Below are 12,189 nucleotides of genomic sequence, written 5' to 3' on the forward strand. Positions count from 1 at the left end.
AGGAAAAATGTTATTCTCAGACAAGTATTGAGTCCCAGGTCGTATGCTCTGCCTTATCTTCCTCCTGAAATGCCGTGATTTTATAACTTGAAAGCCATTCCTTCTCTGTCTCTGAGATATTGAACCAAGAACAGAATGTGTTAGGTGTATGTAAGTGTGTTTCTGTGTGTATTGTACAATTTCAGATACATTTATCAAACTACATAAGAAGCAGTATACACCTCTGATGAAAATCACTGAGATATTTTGTGGATTTATTGTGGAGATCACAATAGTATTGATCATAGGTAATTCATGAAAATTTGACTTTATTTTGTTGTTTAAATATTTTGCTCAAACTTGTTATGATGTACATTACTTTAATTTTACCAAAGTAAAAATTATCACAAATTTGGCACAACACCCATTTTATTTTTTTATATTTCTTAAACTGGAAATCTGGCTGAGTATTCTGACTAGGGCATCACAAGCCTAAATCTGCCAGCCTGGGCTCTATTCTCAAAACTCTGAGGAAGAATCTGTTTCCAGGGTCTTAAATTCTTGGCAGAATCAACTTCCTTCCTACAGTTTCCTCATGTGCTCGCCCATATCCCATCTTCAAACTCAGCAATAGCATGTTACATCCCTCTCATGTTTCAAATCTCTGATATCCTTTTGTACCCCATCTCTTTGCCTTCTCTTCCTACTTGAAAGGCTCTTGTAATATGTTGGGTCTACCAGATAATCAAGGACAATTCACCTATTTTAAGTTCAGCTTATTAGTAACCTCAATTTTAACTGACATATTCATTTACCAGGTACCAAACCTAACCACCTAGGTTATGTTACACTCATGATTGGAGATTTTCCTATAATATTATGACACCAGTAAATCTGCTGCAATTAAAAATATTATTTTTAAACTATCAATGCATCTAACGCAGTTTATCTCTTGTGATGTTTTCTTATATGAAAGAAGCAAAGAGGAATGTGTCCTTAAAAACTTTAGTTGTCTTATTATGTTTCACTTTTTATGGTAAAGCTTACAAATACAAGCTTCTAAGAGCACATACACGTCAAAAGAAAGTTATATTTTAGAATTACCACAATAAAGAACGATTTTTTTTTATCATGTCAGTCTTGAGACATAAAAATTCTTGTGGCACTATAGTTTTTCAGTCTGTAAGTAGGCCTTTCAAAGGGATGGCTGGGCACCTCTTTCTGACACTGAACCCTGGATTCTAGTAAACAGCCTCTCCTGTTAGATCTACTGTATCTGATTCTGTACATGATAACACAAAAGAAAAGAGAAAATGCTATTGAGTGTTGTTCATCCAAAATTTTACCTGCCCCTCTCTAATATAGATTCAATTCGTAGAGTATTCAGGGGACTATTATATGAGAAAGATTTTTCCCCCTGAACTGAAATTAGAAACCATAGGAAATAAAAGCAGGTTATCAAAGAGGTGTCTGCCATCCCACATTCACTGCAACATAGTTTACAATAGTCAAGATTTTGAAACAACCTAGTGTGTATTAAAGGATAAATGGATAAAGGAGATGCGAGATATATATATATATATATATATATATATATATATATATGCACATACATAAACACACACACACACATATATATAAAATGGAATATTATTTAGTGTTAAGAAAGAAGGAAATTCTGCCACTTGGAACAACATGGATGGACCCTGAGGACATTACATTAACTGAGATAAGTCAGACGGAGAAAGAAAAGACTGTATGATCTCACTTACATGTGGAATCTAAAAAAGCCAAACTCATCAAATCACAGAGTGAAATAGTGGTTACCACAGACATGGGTTTGGAGAAATAGGAGAGATATTGTTTAAGGGCACAAAGTTGCAACTAGTAGACAAAAGATCCTGGAAATCTAATGCACAGCATAGTGAATGTAGACAACAATGCTGTGTTACAGTCATCAAACTTACTAAGAGTCTAGGTATTAATTATTCCAACCATGAAAAAGAAAGAATAATTCGGTGATGTGAAGGAGGTGGTATAGCTACAATGTAATCCTATTACAAGATGTGAAAGAATCAAATCAACATGATGTACCCTTTGAATTTACACCATATTCTATGTCAAATATATTTCAAGAAAAAATTGAAATTGAATTGACTGTTGCAATTTGATCATAAATGATGGAACAGATGAGTGGGGGAATCAATCAGGGACCTCCATTGTGCCCTCTTCCACCTCCATCACCCCTAGACCCACCCATCCTCTCACTCTTCCTCTTTTCCCCTTGCTACATCCTTCATTTGTCCTCCTGTGACTTTAGACATCTACTAAAACTCCACCCACCACCTGACATTCATCCAAACCCTTTGACTTCAATATTGTACTCTCCACTTCTATTTTGAGACATTTCCACCTCCAACCCTCTGTGACTCTTATTCTAGGGACCTCAGTCTAACCTTCTTCAGACTTCGTCACCTCTGCAAAGTCCATTGTCCATGCCCTCCTTCCTCTTGCCTTCTTTCTATGCCCAATTCCAACATCTCATCCTATGCCCTGTGACTTCTATGCCCATGCACTCTCATTCAACCAAGCCCTCAATTCTCAAGCATCATCAATACCTTCAGGAACTCAACCCACATTCTGTATGCATTACACCCAACTATATAACTACTGGCACTTTCCCCTGGGTTCTTTAGCTCATTCAGGCCACTGTCCTCTCTAGCTGTCTTATTGTCCCCTACCAATTTGGACTTCCTGCCCTTGCACAAGGTTTCCTCTAGTGCCATCTCCTTTTCTCACACTGTCTCCAACTTGGACTGTTATCATATACTAAGATCTGCCTATCCAATCTGAATTCACCTTTTCCCCTGACCATGTTTTTTAAACTCACATTTGCCTTACATTTTCATTCCATTAGCACAATTGTTCCTGTGGCCTTATGCACCCCTTATGTCCCCAGATCCCAATATCCCCTCTACTTTCACCTCCTTGCACACTTTGCCCACTGGCACTTTCATCCCTGGCATTGCACTGTAATACTTAACCAATATTAAAAATCCTTTGCCTTTTCTCTCTCTGTTCACTCTCTTCCCCTGCACTCTGTATAACCCCAAGCCCCCAGGCTCTCTACACCCCCATATTATCCTCACATCTCCTTTGTCTGGTGTCCTATTCTTGCTCCACTCTACCATATACCTACACACAGTCACTCCCCCAAACACTCCAAGTTTCCCAGCATGTTCTCAACATAAGAAGACAACGCTCACAGAACATTTGAAGTGCTGTGCATTATAATAAACTCCCCTTGTGACTGTTGCAGGTTTAGGAGGGCTACAAAGTGTGGGAAAGCCCCCTTTGCAGGCATCCAGAAGACTGAAGATGCAACTCTTCTGTGTAATATCATGTAATTGGCATATACACCTGCATGATGACTGTGATTTCATGAAAGAGTGTGACTGAGAGTTTAGGCGAGTGTGTGTATTTATAAATGTGAGTGTGAGTTTTCATGTATTTAATGTGTTCATGTATTTTCTGAACATGCAATTGAAATTGTGTGAGCATGTGACTGTATGTGTACTAGAATGTGACTATGTATGACTGTATGTTTGAGTCTGTGAGTGAGTGCGCATGTATGCGTGTCTTTGCATCTGTGTGTGTGTGTGTGTGTGTATAGGATAGATTGTCCACTATTATAGCTCTAACAGCTAGATTTACAATTTGGGGTAACAGCATAGTGAACTTGGATCAAAGATATAATTCGTCTGTAGAAAAACCTAAAGAATTAAATTGAACTCTTAATTTATATTCATTTTTTTCTTGACCCATCAGAAATATATTCCTTAATTAAAAGATTAATCATAATTCCTTACCGAAAATTTTGCAAGTAAGTGTAGGGGACAATGTTGACCATTTGATGGTCTTGAATAAAGTAAGTGGCATTGCCTTGCCTGATAGTTACAAGAATGATCGAATCTACCTGTTAAAACCATTTGACCCCAGCGCTTTCTTTGTGAGAGACTGTTTTAGAACCTTCTCTCTTTCCTTTTTTAATAGAGAGAACGTTGGTTTATAACATTATATAAATTTCACATGTACAACATTATATTTTGACTTCTGTATACACTAAATTGTATTCACCACCAAAAGTCTAGCTTCCATCTGTCACTGCACAAATGTCCCCCTTTACCTCTTTCACTCTACCGCCACTCCGAGTGCCCTCTGTTAACTACCAGTCTGTTCTTTGTATTTATTGTCTTTGTTGTTTTATCTTCTACTTATAAATGAAATAATATGGCATTTGTCTTTGTGTGAAATTTCGTTTAGCATAATACTCTGAAGGTCCATGCATGTAGTTGCAAATGGCAAGATTTCATCTTTTACATGGCTGAGTAGAATTCCATTGTATTCCATCATATATATATATTGCATCTTCTTTATCCAATCATCTGTTGATGGGCACTTCAGTTATTTCCGAGTCTTAGGTATCTGTGTAAATAATACTCCACTGAATATAGCTCCATGTATCTTTTTGAATTAGTGGGGATTTTTTGGATAATGACCCAGAAGTGGAATACCTGGATATAGTCTGATTCTGCTTTCTCTCACTAGTGAGGGTCGAACCTGATAAACTATAGTTTCCCAGCAATTTACATATTAATTGATATTGAGTTGTGCAACTGAGGACTCTGATATCTAATGTACATTATTCTGGTCTTGTTCTTCTTGTTACTTGTATTTCTTTTTAAATCCTCATCAGATATTTTGACATATTTCATTTCTTTTTTCTTAACTTAATTTATAGTGTAGCTCCTTTGTATGAAATTTTGAAAGAACTCTCTTTTAGGTGGAAATTCTCAGTAAAGTAGAACATCCAGGAGGAAACACATACTTGCTGCCAGTCCTTCATGTGTCAAACCTAAGTGCTTTTTGCTCTCCACCATGTGAACGACTGTCTGCTCCAGGGTTCATGGAAAAGAAAGAGGCTCTCACAAACACGCCTATAGTCTCTTAAGAGATACTAGCTGTAAACATGTAGCTGTTCTTGGTAATTAGTACTTGTGAAAAAGTTTTCCAAAGGATTCTCAGCTCCCAAGCCTGTTACTGCCAATGTTGCTACAGGTGAAGTGATAATTGCAGTTCCGAGGGGAGGTGAGGTCACAGGATCACAGACTCAAATCTCAGGGTCTGGCTACCCCTGTTGCACACACACTGACTGCTTTGACCTCCATGCTAATCCCATCATCCAGGCAGCAGAATAAAGTCTGTGGATTCTCTCTATATTCATCTGAGAGCCAGAATCTGTAAGGGAAGGAGTTATATCAGGAGTCTGGGTAAGTGAACATATGGGACAAAGGGAATCTTCTGTGTATGAACCTGGTTCAGTGCCAAAGCCATGTAGGAAGGTGGAATAAATCCTGAGGCGTGAGTTGAAGTAGTAAACAAAGGTGGAGTCCTAGACCTTCCACCAATTCCTGTTGGTTCCTCATGTAGTGTAACACAATCCCCACTGACAGTGATTGTTGTGGCTTAACCCAAGAGGTAATAAAATCTGATTTTTAATACACTTAAGGACTGTAGTTCTGGAGTTAATCTGCTGTTCAGCCTACTTTGCAGGAATCATAGACATAAATTTCAGGTTTCTAGAAGTGCACCCATAATACCTTCACACTTATAATAATAAGAGTAGGATGAACTTACAGGAATAGTCTGATCCTGCGCTGAAAAAGTGTGTATAGAAGCAGCTGCTGGAGTAGGAATGTTTTCTCTAACTCTGGGTGTATGAAATGCTCAATAGATGTAATCATTGTGTCTCTATTGATTATGGAGAGACTGTTCCCACTTAAAGTTAAGGAAAGAGCATGTAAGAAAAATAGACCTTTATGAGTTCCAGACAACATTTTTAGGCTCAAGTGTATCTTGTAAGGTTTCTGCTGCTTTTAAATGTAATAATATCAATTGAAAAAATGTATGTCATCTATAAAATACATAAAATTTTTGCCATGACATTGCATGTTGCATGTGTCTTGTATTTTAATATTTTTCACAAATCTTGCCTTACTGCTAGTAATTTTATTTAACTGAGCCATTAATAAATAGACATGTACATGATCCAAAATTAAGAATAATTTCTTACTACTACAAACTATCATGCATCAGTGTCTCTGTCTTGTTCCTGTGACTCAGGCCATTGTATTTTTGTTCCTGGAATAAAAACAAATGAGTCTTTCTGTTTCTATCCTAATATTTAGACATTCTTGCATTCATTAAAGCAAACTTGTCCTGAGACAGGATCCTGCAGTTTTAGACTGCACCAGAGCATCTACATTTTATTAAGATCTCTAAAGCTTTTTTCAAAGTTTGTATTTGCTTATAAAATAAATCTTCAAATATAAGTGGAAACTTGTTATTACCAAATTTTAAAAATAAAACACCACCAATCTAAACTGAAACGACAAGGTGAAAAAACAAAACTAAATTGAGATGTTTTTGAGAAACACAGCTAACTAATATTTTTATATATTGTGGATTAAATGCACTATCTTTGTTACCACCCCAGCCAGGTTCAAATCTTTATTTTGCCCGTAACCAGTGAGTGAACTTAGAGGAAGCAGTTAACCTCTCTGTGCCTGTGTTGTCTTCATCTTTATAAGGAATGGAACAGTACCTGCCTCATGAATTTGTGATGGATAAAGAAGTTACTGCATGTGTGGCCTTCATAGCACTGATTTGTACATTGTAAGTGGTCTTAACGGTTATAAATTCAACTCTGTGAAGCCTCTAAAGGACAGAAAAAGTTTAAGTAATTATATCCAAGTAGGAACTGTTGGTAGGCGAATGTTAGATTTCAGTTGACATGGTATGTGTGGTCCATGCCTCATTCCCATGCAGGATCCTCTAGCTCAGAAGACAAATATCAGTCATTGATAGATGACAGGATGGTCGCCAGTGAATGGCAGTAGGAATCATCTTCTCATTACAGACTACATTTGGAATCCTGGGGAATTTCTCTCTTCTTTACCATTATCTTTTCCTGTACCTCACTGGGTGTAGGCTAAGATCCACAGATTTGATTATCAAGAACGTGATTGCAGCCAATTTATTGGTCCTGTTCTCTATGGGAATCCCCCATGCATTGTCATCTTTTGGCTGGTATCAGATCTTCGATTATTTTGGATGCAAAACTTTTTACTATGTTTGTGGAGTGGGCAGGGGTATGTCTATTAGCACCACCTGCCTCTTGAGTGTCTTCCAGGCCATCATGATCAGCCCCAATAACTCTAGGTGGGCAGAGCTTAAAGTGAAAGTTCCAAGGTGCATTGTCCCCTCTATTCTCCTGTGCTGGATCCTGCAGGTGCTGGTAAATGTAGTTTTTCCTATGTTTATGACTAGCAATTGGAGCAACAAAAACATCACAAACCAAAAAGATTTTGGATACTGTTCCGCTGTTCAGCATGACAAAATCAGAGACTTTTTATATGCAGCATTGCTATCATCCCCTGATGTATTCTGTTTGGGGCTCATGCTCTGGTCCAGCAGCTCCATGGTTTTCATCCTGTACAGGCACAAGCAGAGGGTCCAACACCTTCGTAGAACCAATGTCTCCTCCAGATCCTCCCCGGAGTCCAGAGCTACCAAAACCATCCTTCTCCTGGTGAGCACCTTTGTGTATTTTTACACCCTTTCCTCCATCTTTCGAGTGTGTTTGGCTCTTTTTAATAGTCCCAACTGGTTTCTCTTGAACACCAATTCAGGAATCACTCTGTGTTTTCCAACCTTAAGTCCCTTTTTGTTTATGAGCTGTGATTCCAGTGTATCCAAGTTCTGCTTTACCTGGATAAGAAATACAAAATCTCCTAATATTATACGAAACATGTAAATTGTATGTATTTATGCAATGCTCATTTCATAATTTACTCATCCTCCTCAGAGATCCAGGTACAATTGTGAGTGGCTGACCAAAGAATTTAAACAGGACATGCTGTGCATCTTCTCCAAAGTCAACAATAAGTTATAGTAGTATTCATGACGAAATATTATATAATTCTTATGTAGGTACTTATGTGATTCAAGTTTTGCTAATGCTTACTTTGGAGGAGTTCAGAATTTATGCAATAATACACTCCAGGTTGCAAAACAATCTGGATATTGTGGAGAAGTTTTTGAATGTGTAACAAATTTATCATAGTAAATTTCCCAGAAATGAACTAGGTATGAAATTTAAGAAGAGGTACGTGAAAATGTAACAGCATGTGGCAGATCATTAGGGTAACTGAAGGCAATGGTGTAGAAGGGAAGTTCAGTAACTGAGTAAAGCTTTTGGGAACCAGGTATGAGTTTTGTACATTATATCCTTAAAGAGGCAGTAGTCATTTATTTGAAGTATAATGTTATGACGGGAGATGAGCATATTTAAACATTTTCATGTAGAAATGGCCAGACTGAATTGGACTGGAACAAAAGAGAGCCTAAAATTACTTTTACCTGATTTTTAAACAATATCAAGTGAACGTGACAATTTTGAAAGATGTAAATTGCATGGAATTGGGCTCTGTAGAAGGCAGATTTTTCTCTCTTTCATGAAGATGATTTGGGCATGTTGGCAAGAAAGCAGCTTAGACCTCCACACTCCTGTCTCTAAAGTAATTAAATGGGCATACTTTAAAATGGGAGCACTGTAGGGGGAGCCATTTGAAAGGGAAAGACATGACTCCATTCTGTTTATGTGGCGTTTGTGGCTCCTTGATTTTCAAGGAGCAAAGTGAATATTTCCTCAATTTTAGGAGAGATTTTTATGTAGTTTTCTCTGTATTTACATTCTGAAGCTTATGCAAAGTATGGAGAATTCAACAATTTGAAAAACAAAAGAATTATTTTGACCTGGTGGATGTATATGTTGAACCTTGTACCACAAAGATCACCCCATATTTTTAGTCACATGAAGCACTTAAATATTTGCCACAGTTCGATGGTGAAGGAAGCAGAAGAAAAAAAGTAGATATATAGACACATACATACTTATGTGTGTGTGATCTGTGCGTATATATATACACATACATATACATATAAATTTAATCATATTTGTTATCCATCAATCAATATGCTGGGAACTTGTAGGTTGAGAATAATTTAAAATAGTACTAATTACAATAAAGTGTATGTTATCTGATGTGTATATTGCCATTCCAGCTGTTTAATTATTAAAATTCCATAAAGTGTATTTCTCATTTTCCTACTTTGATTCTACTATTTGACCATATCCCTTGAAAAAACATTCACTGAATGTAAGAAAAAAAAGTTTGGTTTTAAATGGAGTAATTATTCCATTTAAGTTTCATTTAATAATTTCTAATTAAATTAAAAAAAAATAATTTTTTGTGTGTTAATAGTTTATTTTCTTATTTTATTCATGTTAGCTTCTTTTCTATTAATTTTTAAATATAATTCTACAGCATTTTCTTTAAAAGTTGTATACTCATTATTTGTTAATTTTTACTCAGAAATTTCAGCATACATTTAAAAGCTAAGCAGTGTCATTGTTTTTAATACTATTAATCCCCACCTTGACATTATAAAGACATTAAAAACAGTAATCTGCTAGCCATTTCCCACCTGTTCGATTGGTGATATGTACCTAAAAATTTTAGACACATACACAGGTCATAAGTGCATAGCTCAATCAAAGTTCGCAAAGGAACACATTTCTGTACTCAGAACCTAGATCAATCAAGAGAATACGGTCAGAGCCCCAGAACCCTCTTGTGTCATCTCCGTGTCACTACTCTCAGGGCAACCTCTCCTCTGATACTGGACAGCAGAGGTCACTTTAGCATCTTTTGCATTTTATAAAAAGGAAATCACACGGGGCTGGCCCCGTGGCCGAGTGGTTAGGTTCGCGCGCTCCGCTGCAGGCGGCCCAGTGTTTCGTCAGTTCGAATCCTGGGCGCGGACATGGCACTGCTCATCAAACCACGCTGAGGCAGCGTCCCACATGCCACAACTAGAAGGACCCACAACTAAGAATATGCAACTATGTACCTGGGGGCTTTGGGGAGAAAAAGGAAAAAAATAAAATCTTTAAAAAAAAAAAAAAAGGAAATCACAGAGCAGTAACTCTTTTGTATTTGGCTTTTGTCATCCCTTATGTTTCTGAATTTATTGCTGCATGTTTTTATTGATAATTCATTTGCATTGCTCTATGAGATTCAATTGTGTCAACATAAAACAATTAATTTAATCATTCCACTGTTGATAGGCACATTGGTGGTTTTCATTTTGGACTAGTAGGGATACTGCTGGTGTGTACATTTAGGGTATGATTTGATGACACACATACCGTTATCTGTTGGCTCTATATATAGTAGTGGAATTGTTAGGTGACAGGCCTACATCTCTAGCTTTAGGACTTAGTGCCACATAAGTTTGGAAAACATTTATACCAATTTCCACACCCACCAACAGTGTAGGAGATTCTTGGTTTCTCCACATCCTTCTCAACACTTTTTTTAAAGTAATTTTATTGAGATCATAAAGGTTCATAACATTGTGTAATTTCGGATGTACATTATTATTTATCAATTTCTAAACACGCTTCATCGTGCTCATCCCTGGTAGTCTAATTTGTATCCATCACCATACATATGTGCCCTTTTATCCTTTTCACTCGCCTCCCAGCCCCCTTCCTCTCTGGTTACCACTAATCTGTTCTCTTTATCCATGTATTTCTCTTCCACATATGAGTGAAATGATGCAGTATTTGTTTTTCTTTGTCTTGTTTATTTTGCTTAACATCATGCCCTCAAAATCCATCCCTGTTGTTGCAAATGGGATGATTCTGTCTTTTCCAAAATGAAAAGACAACCCACCAACTGGCAGAAAATCTTTGCAAATCATTTATCTGACAAGGGGTTGATCTCCAAAATATATGAAGAACTCACGCAACTCAACAAAAAAATACCAAACAACCCAATAAAAAAAATGGGCAGAAGATATGAACAGACATTTTTCCAAAGAAGATATACAGACGGCCAACAGACACATGAAACAATGTTCAACATCACTAATTATTAGGCAAATGCAAATCAAAACTGCAATGAGATATCACCTTACACCAGTCAGAATGGCTATAATAACCAAGACAAAAAACAACAAATGTTGGAGAGGACATGGACAAAAGGGAACCCTCATGCATTGCTAGTAGGAATGCAAAGTGGTGCAGCCACTCTGGAAAACAGTATGGAGATTTCTCAAAAAAATTAAAAATAGAAGTACCATACAATCCAGCTGTCCTGTTACTGGGTATTTATCCAAAAAACTTGAAATCAATGATACAAAGAGATTTATGCATACCTATGCTCATTGCAGCATTATTCACAACAGCCAAGATGTGGAAGCAACCCAAGTGCCCTGCTACAGAGGAATGGACAAAGAAGATGTGGTAGATATACATACATACAATGCAATACTATTCAGCCAGAAAAAAACATTTTTAATTTTTTTTAATTTTAGATTTCTGGTTGGTGTGTGGTGGTACAAAGCAGTGAGTTAAGTTGCACTTCCTTGATTATTATGGAAGTTGAGCATATTTTCACATATTTATTAGACACTGAGCAACCTCTTTTTGAAGTATGTGTTAGTTTATTTTGTCCAATTTTTCTATTATGTTGTCTTTTTCTTATTTGTAATAGTTCTCTACATCTGCTAAACATTTCCTTTCTTGGTTCTATTCTTTCTCTCAAGCTGTGTCTCTGTCTGTTTTTCTGTGTCTGTGTGTCTTCTGATGATGAGAAAGTCTTAATTTTAACATAACTTGACATTTCCTCCTTTATAAATAATGTTTATTATTTTCCTTAAGAAACATTTTTTTCCCTAAGAGTACAGAGATGTCTTTTGTCTTATTCTAAAAAGTTTCTATTGCTTTAAAATTTAGATCAGCAGTCCATCAAGAATGATTTTTTGTATGTGTGGATAGTGAAGATTTTTTTGGTTAAGCTAAATAATTTTAATTCATTCTGAATATATTATTCTTTCAGATATTATTCACATATTACTCTTTCTTTTCATTTACTCTCACCTCTCAATTCTCAACTAGGTTAACATCACCTCCTTTCTGGATTTGTCTTTCCCATGAAGTGTCCTGGTAAATCTGTGTCTCTTCTTGTCTTCTTCAGTCTTTGACAACCCCACAGCACCACACAACCAATCTCAGTCTTG

General features: G+C 36.7%; 1 pseudogene; it reads left to right on the forward strand.

Annotated features, from left to right (window-relative positions):
• Positions 1-6,928: 6,928 nt before the first annotated feature.
• On the forward strand, positions 6,929-7,718 carry LOC124250306 (vomeronasal type-1 receptor 4-like; annotated as a pseudogene).
• Positions 7,719-12,189: the final 4,471 nt, after the last annotated feature.

The sequence above is a fragment of the Equus quagga genome, chromosome 13 (assembly GCF_021613505.1).
Source record: "Equus quagga isolate Etosha38 chromosome 13, UCLA_HA_Equagga_1.0, whole genome shotgun sequence".
Lineage (NCBI taxonomy): Eukaryota > Metazoa > Chordata > Mammalia > Perissodactyla > Equidae > Equus > Equus quagga.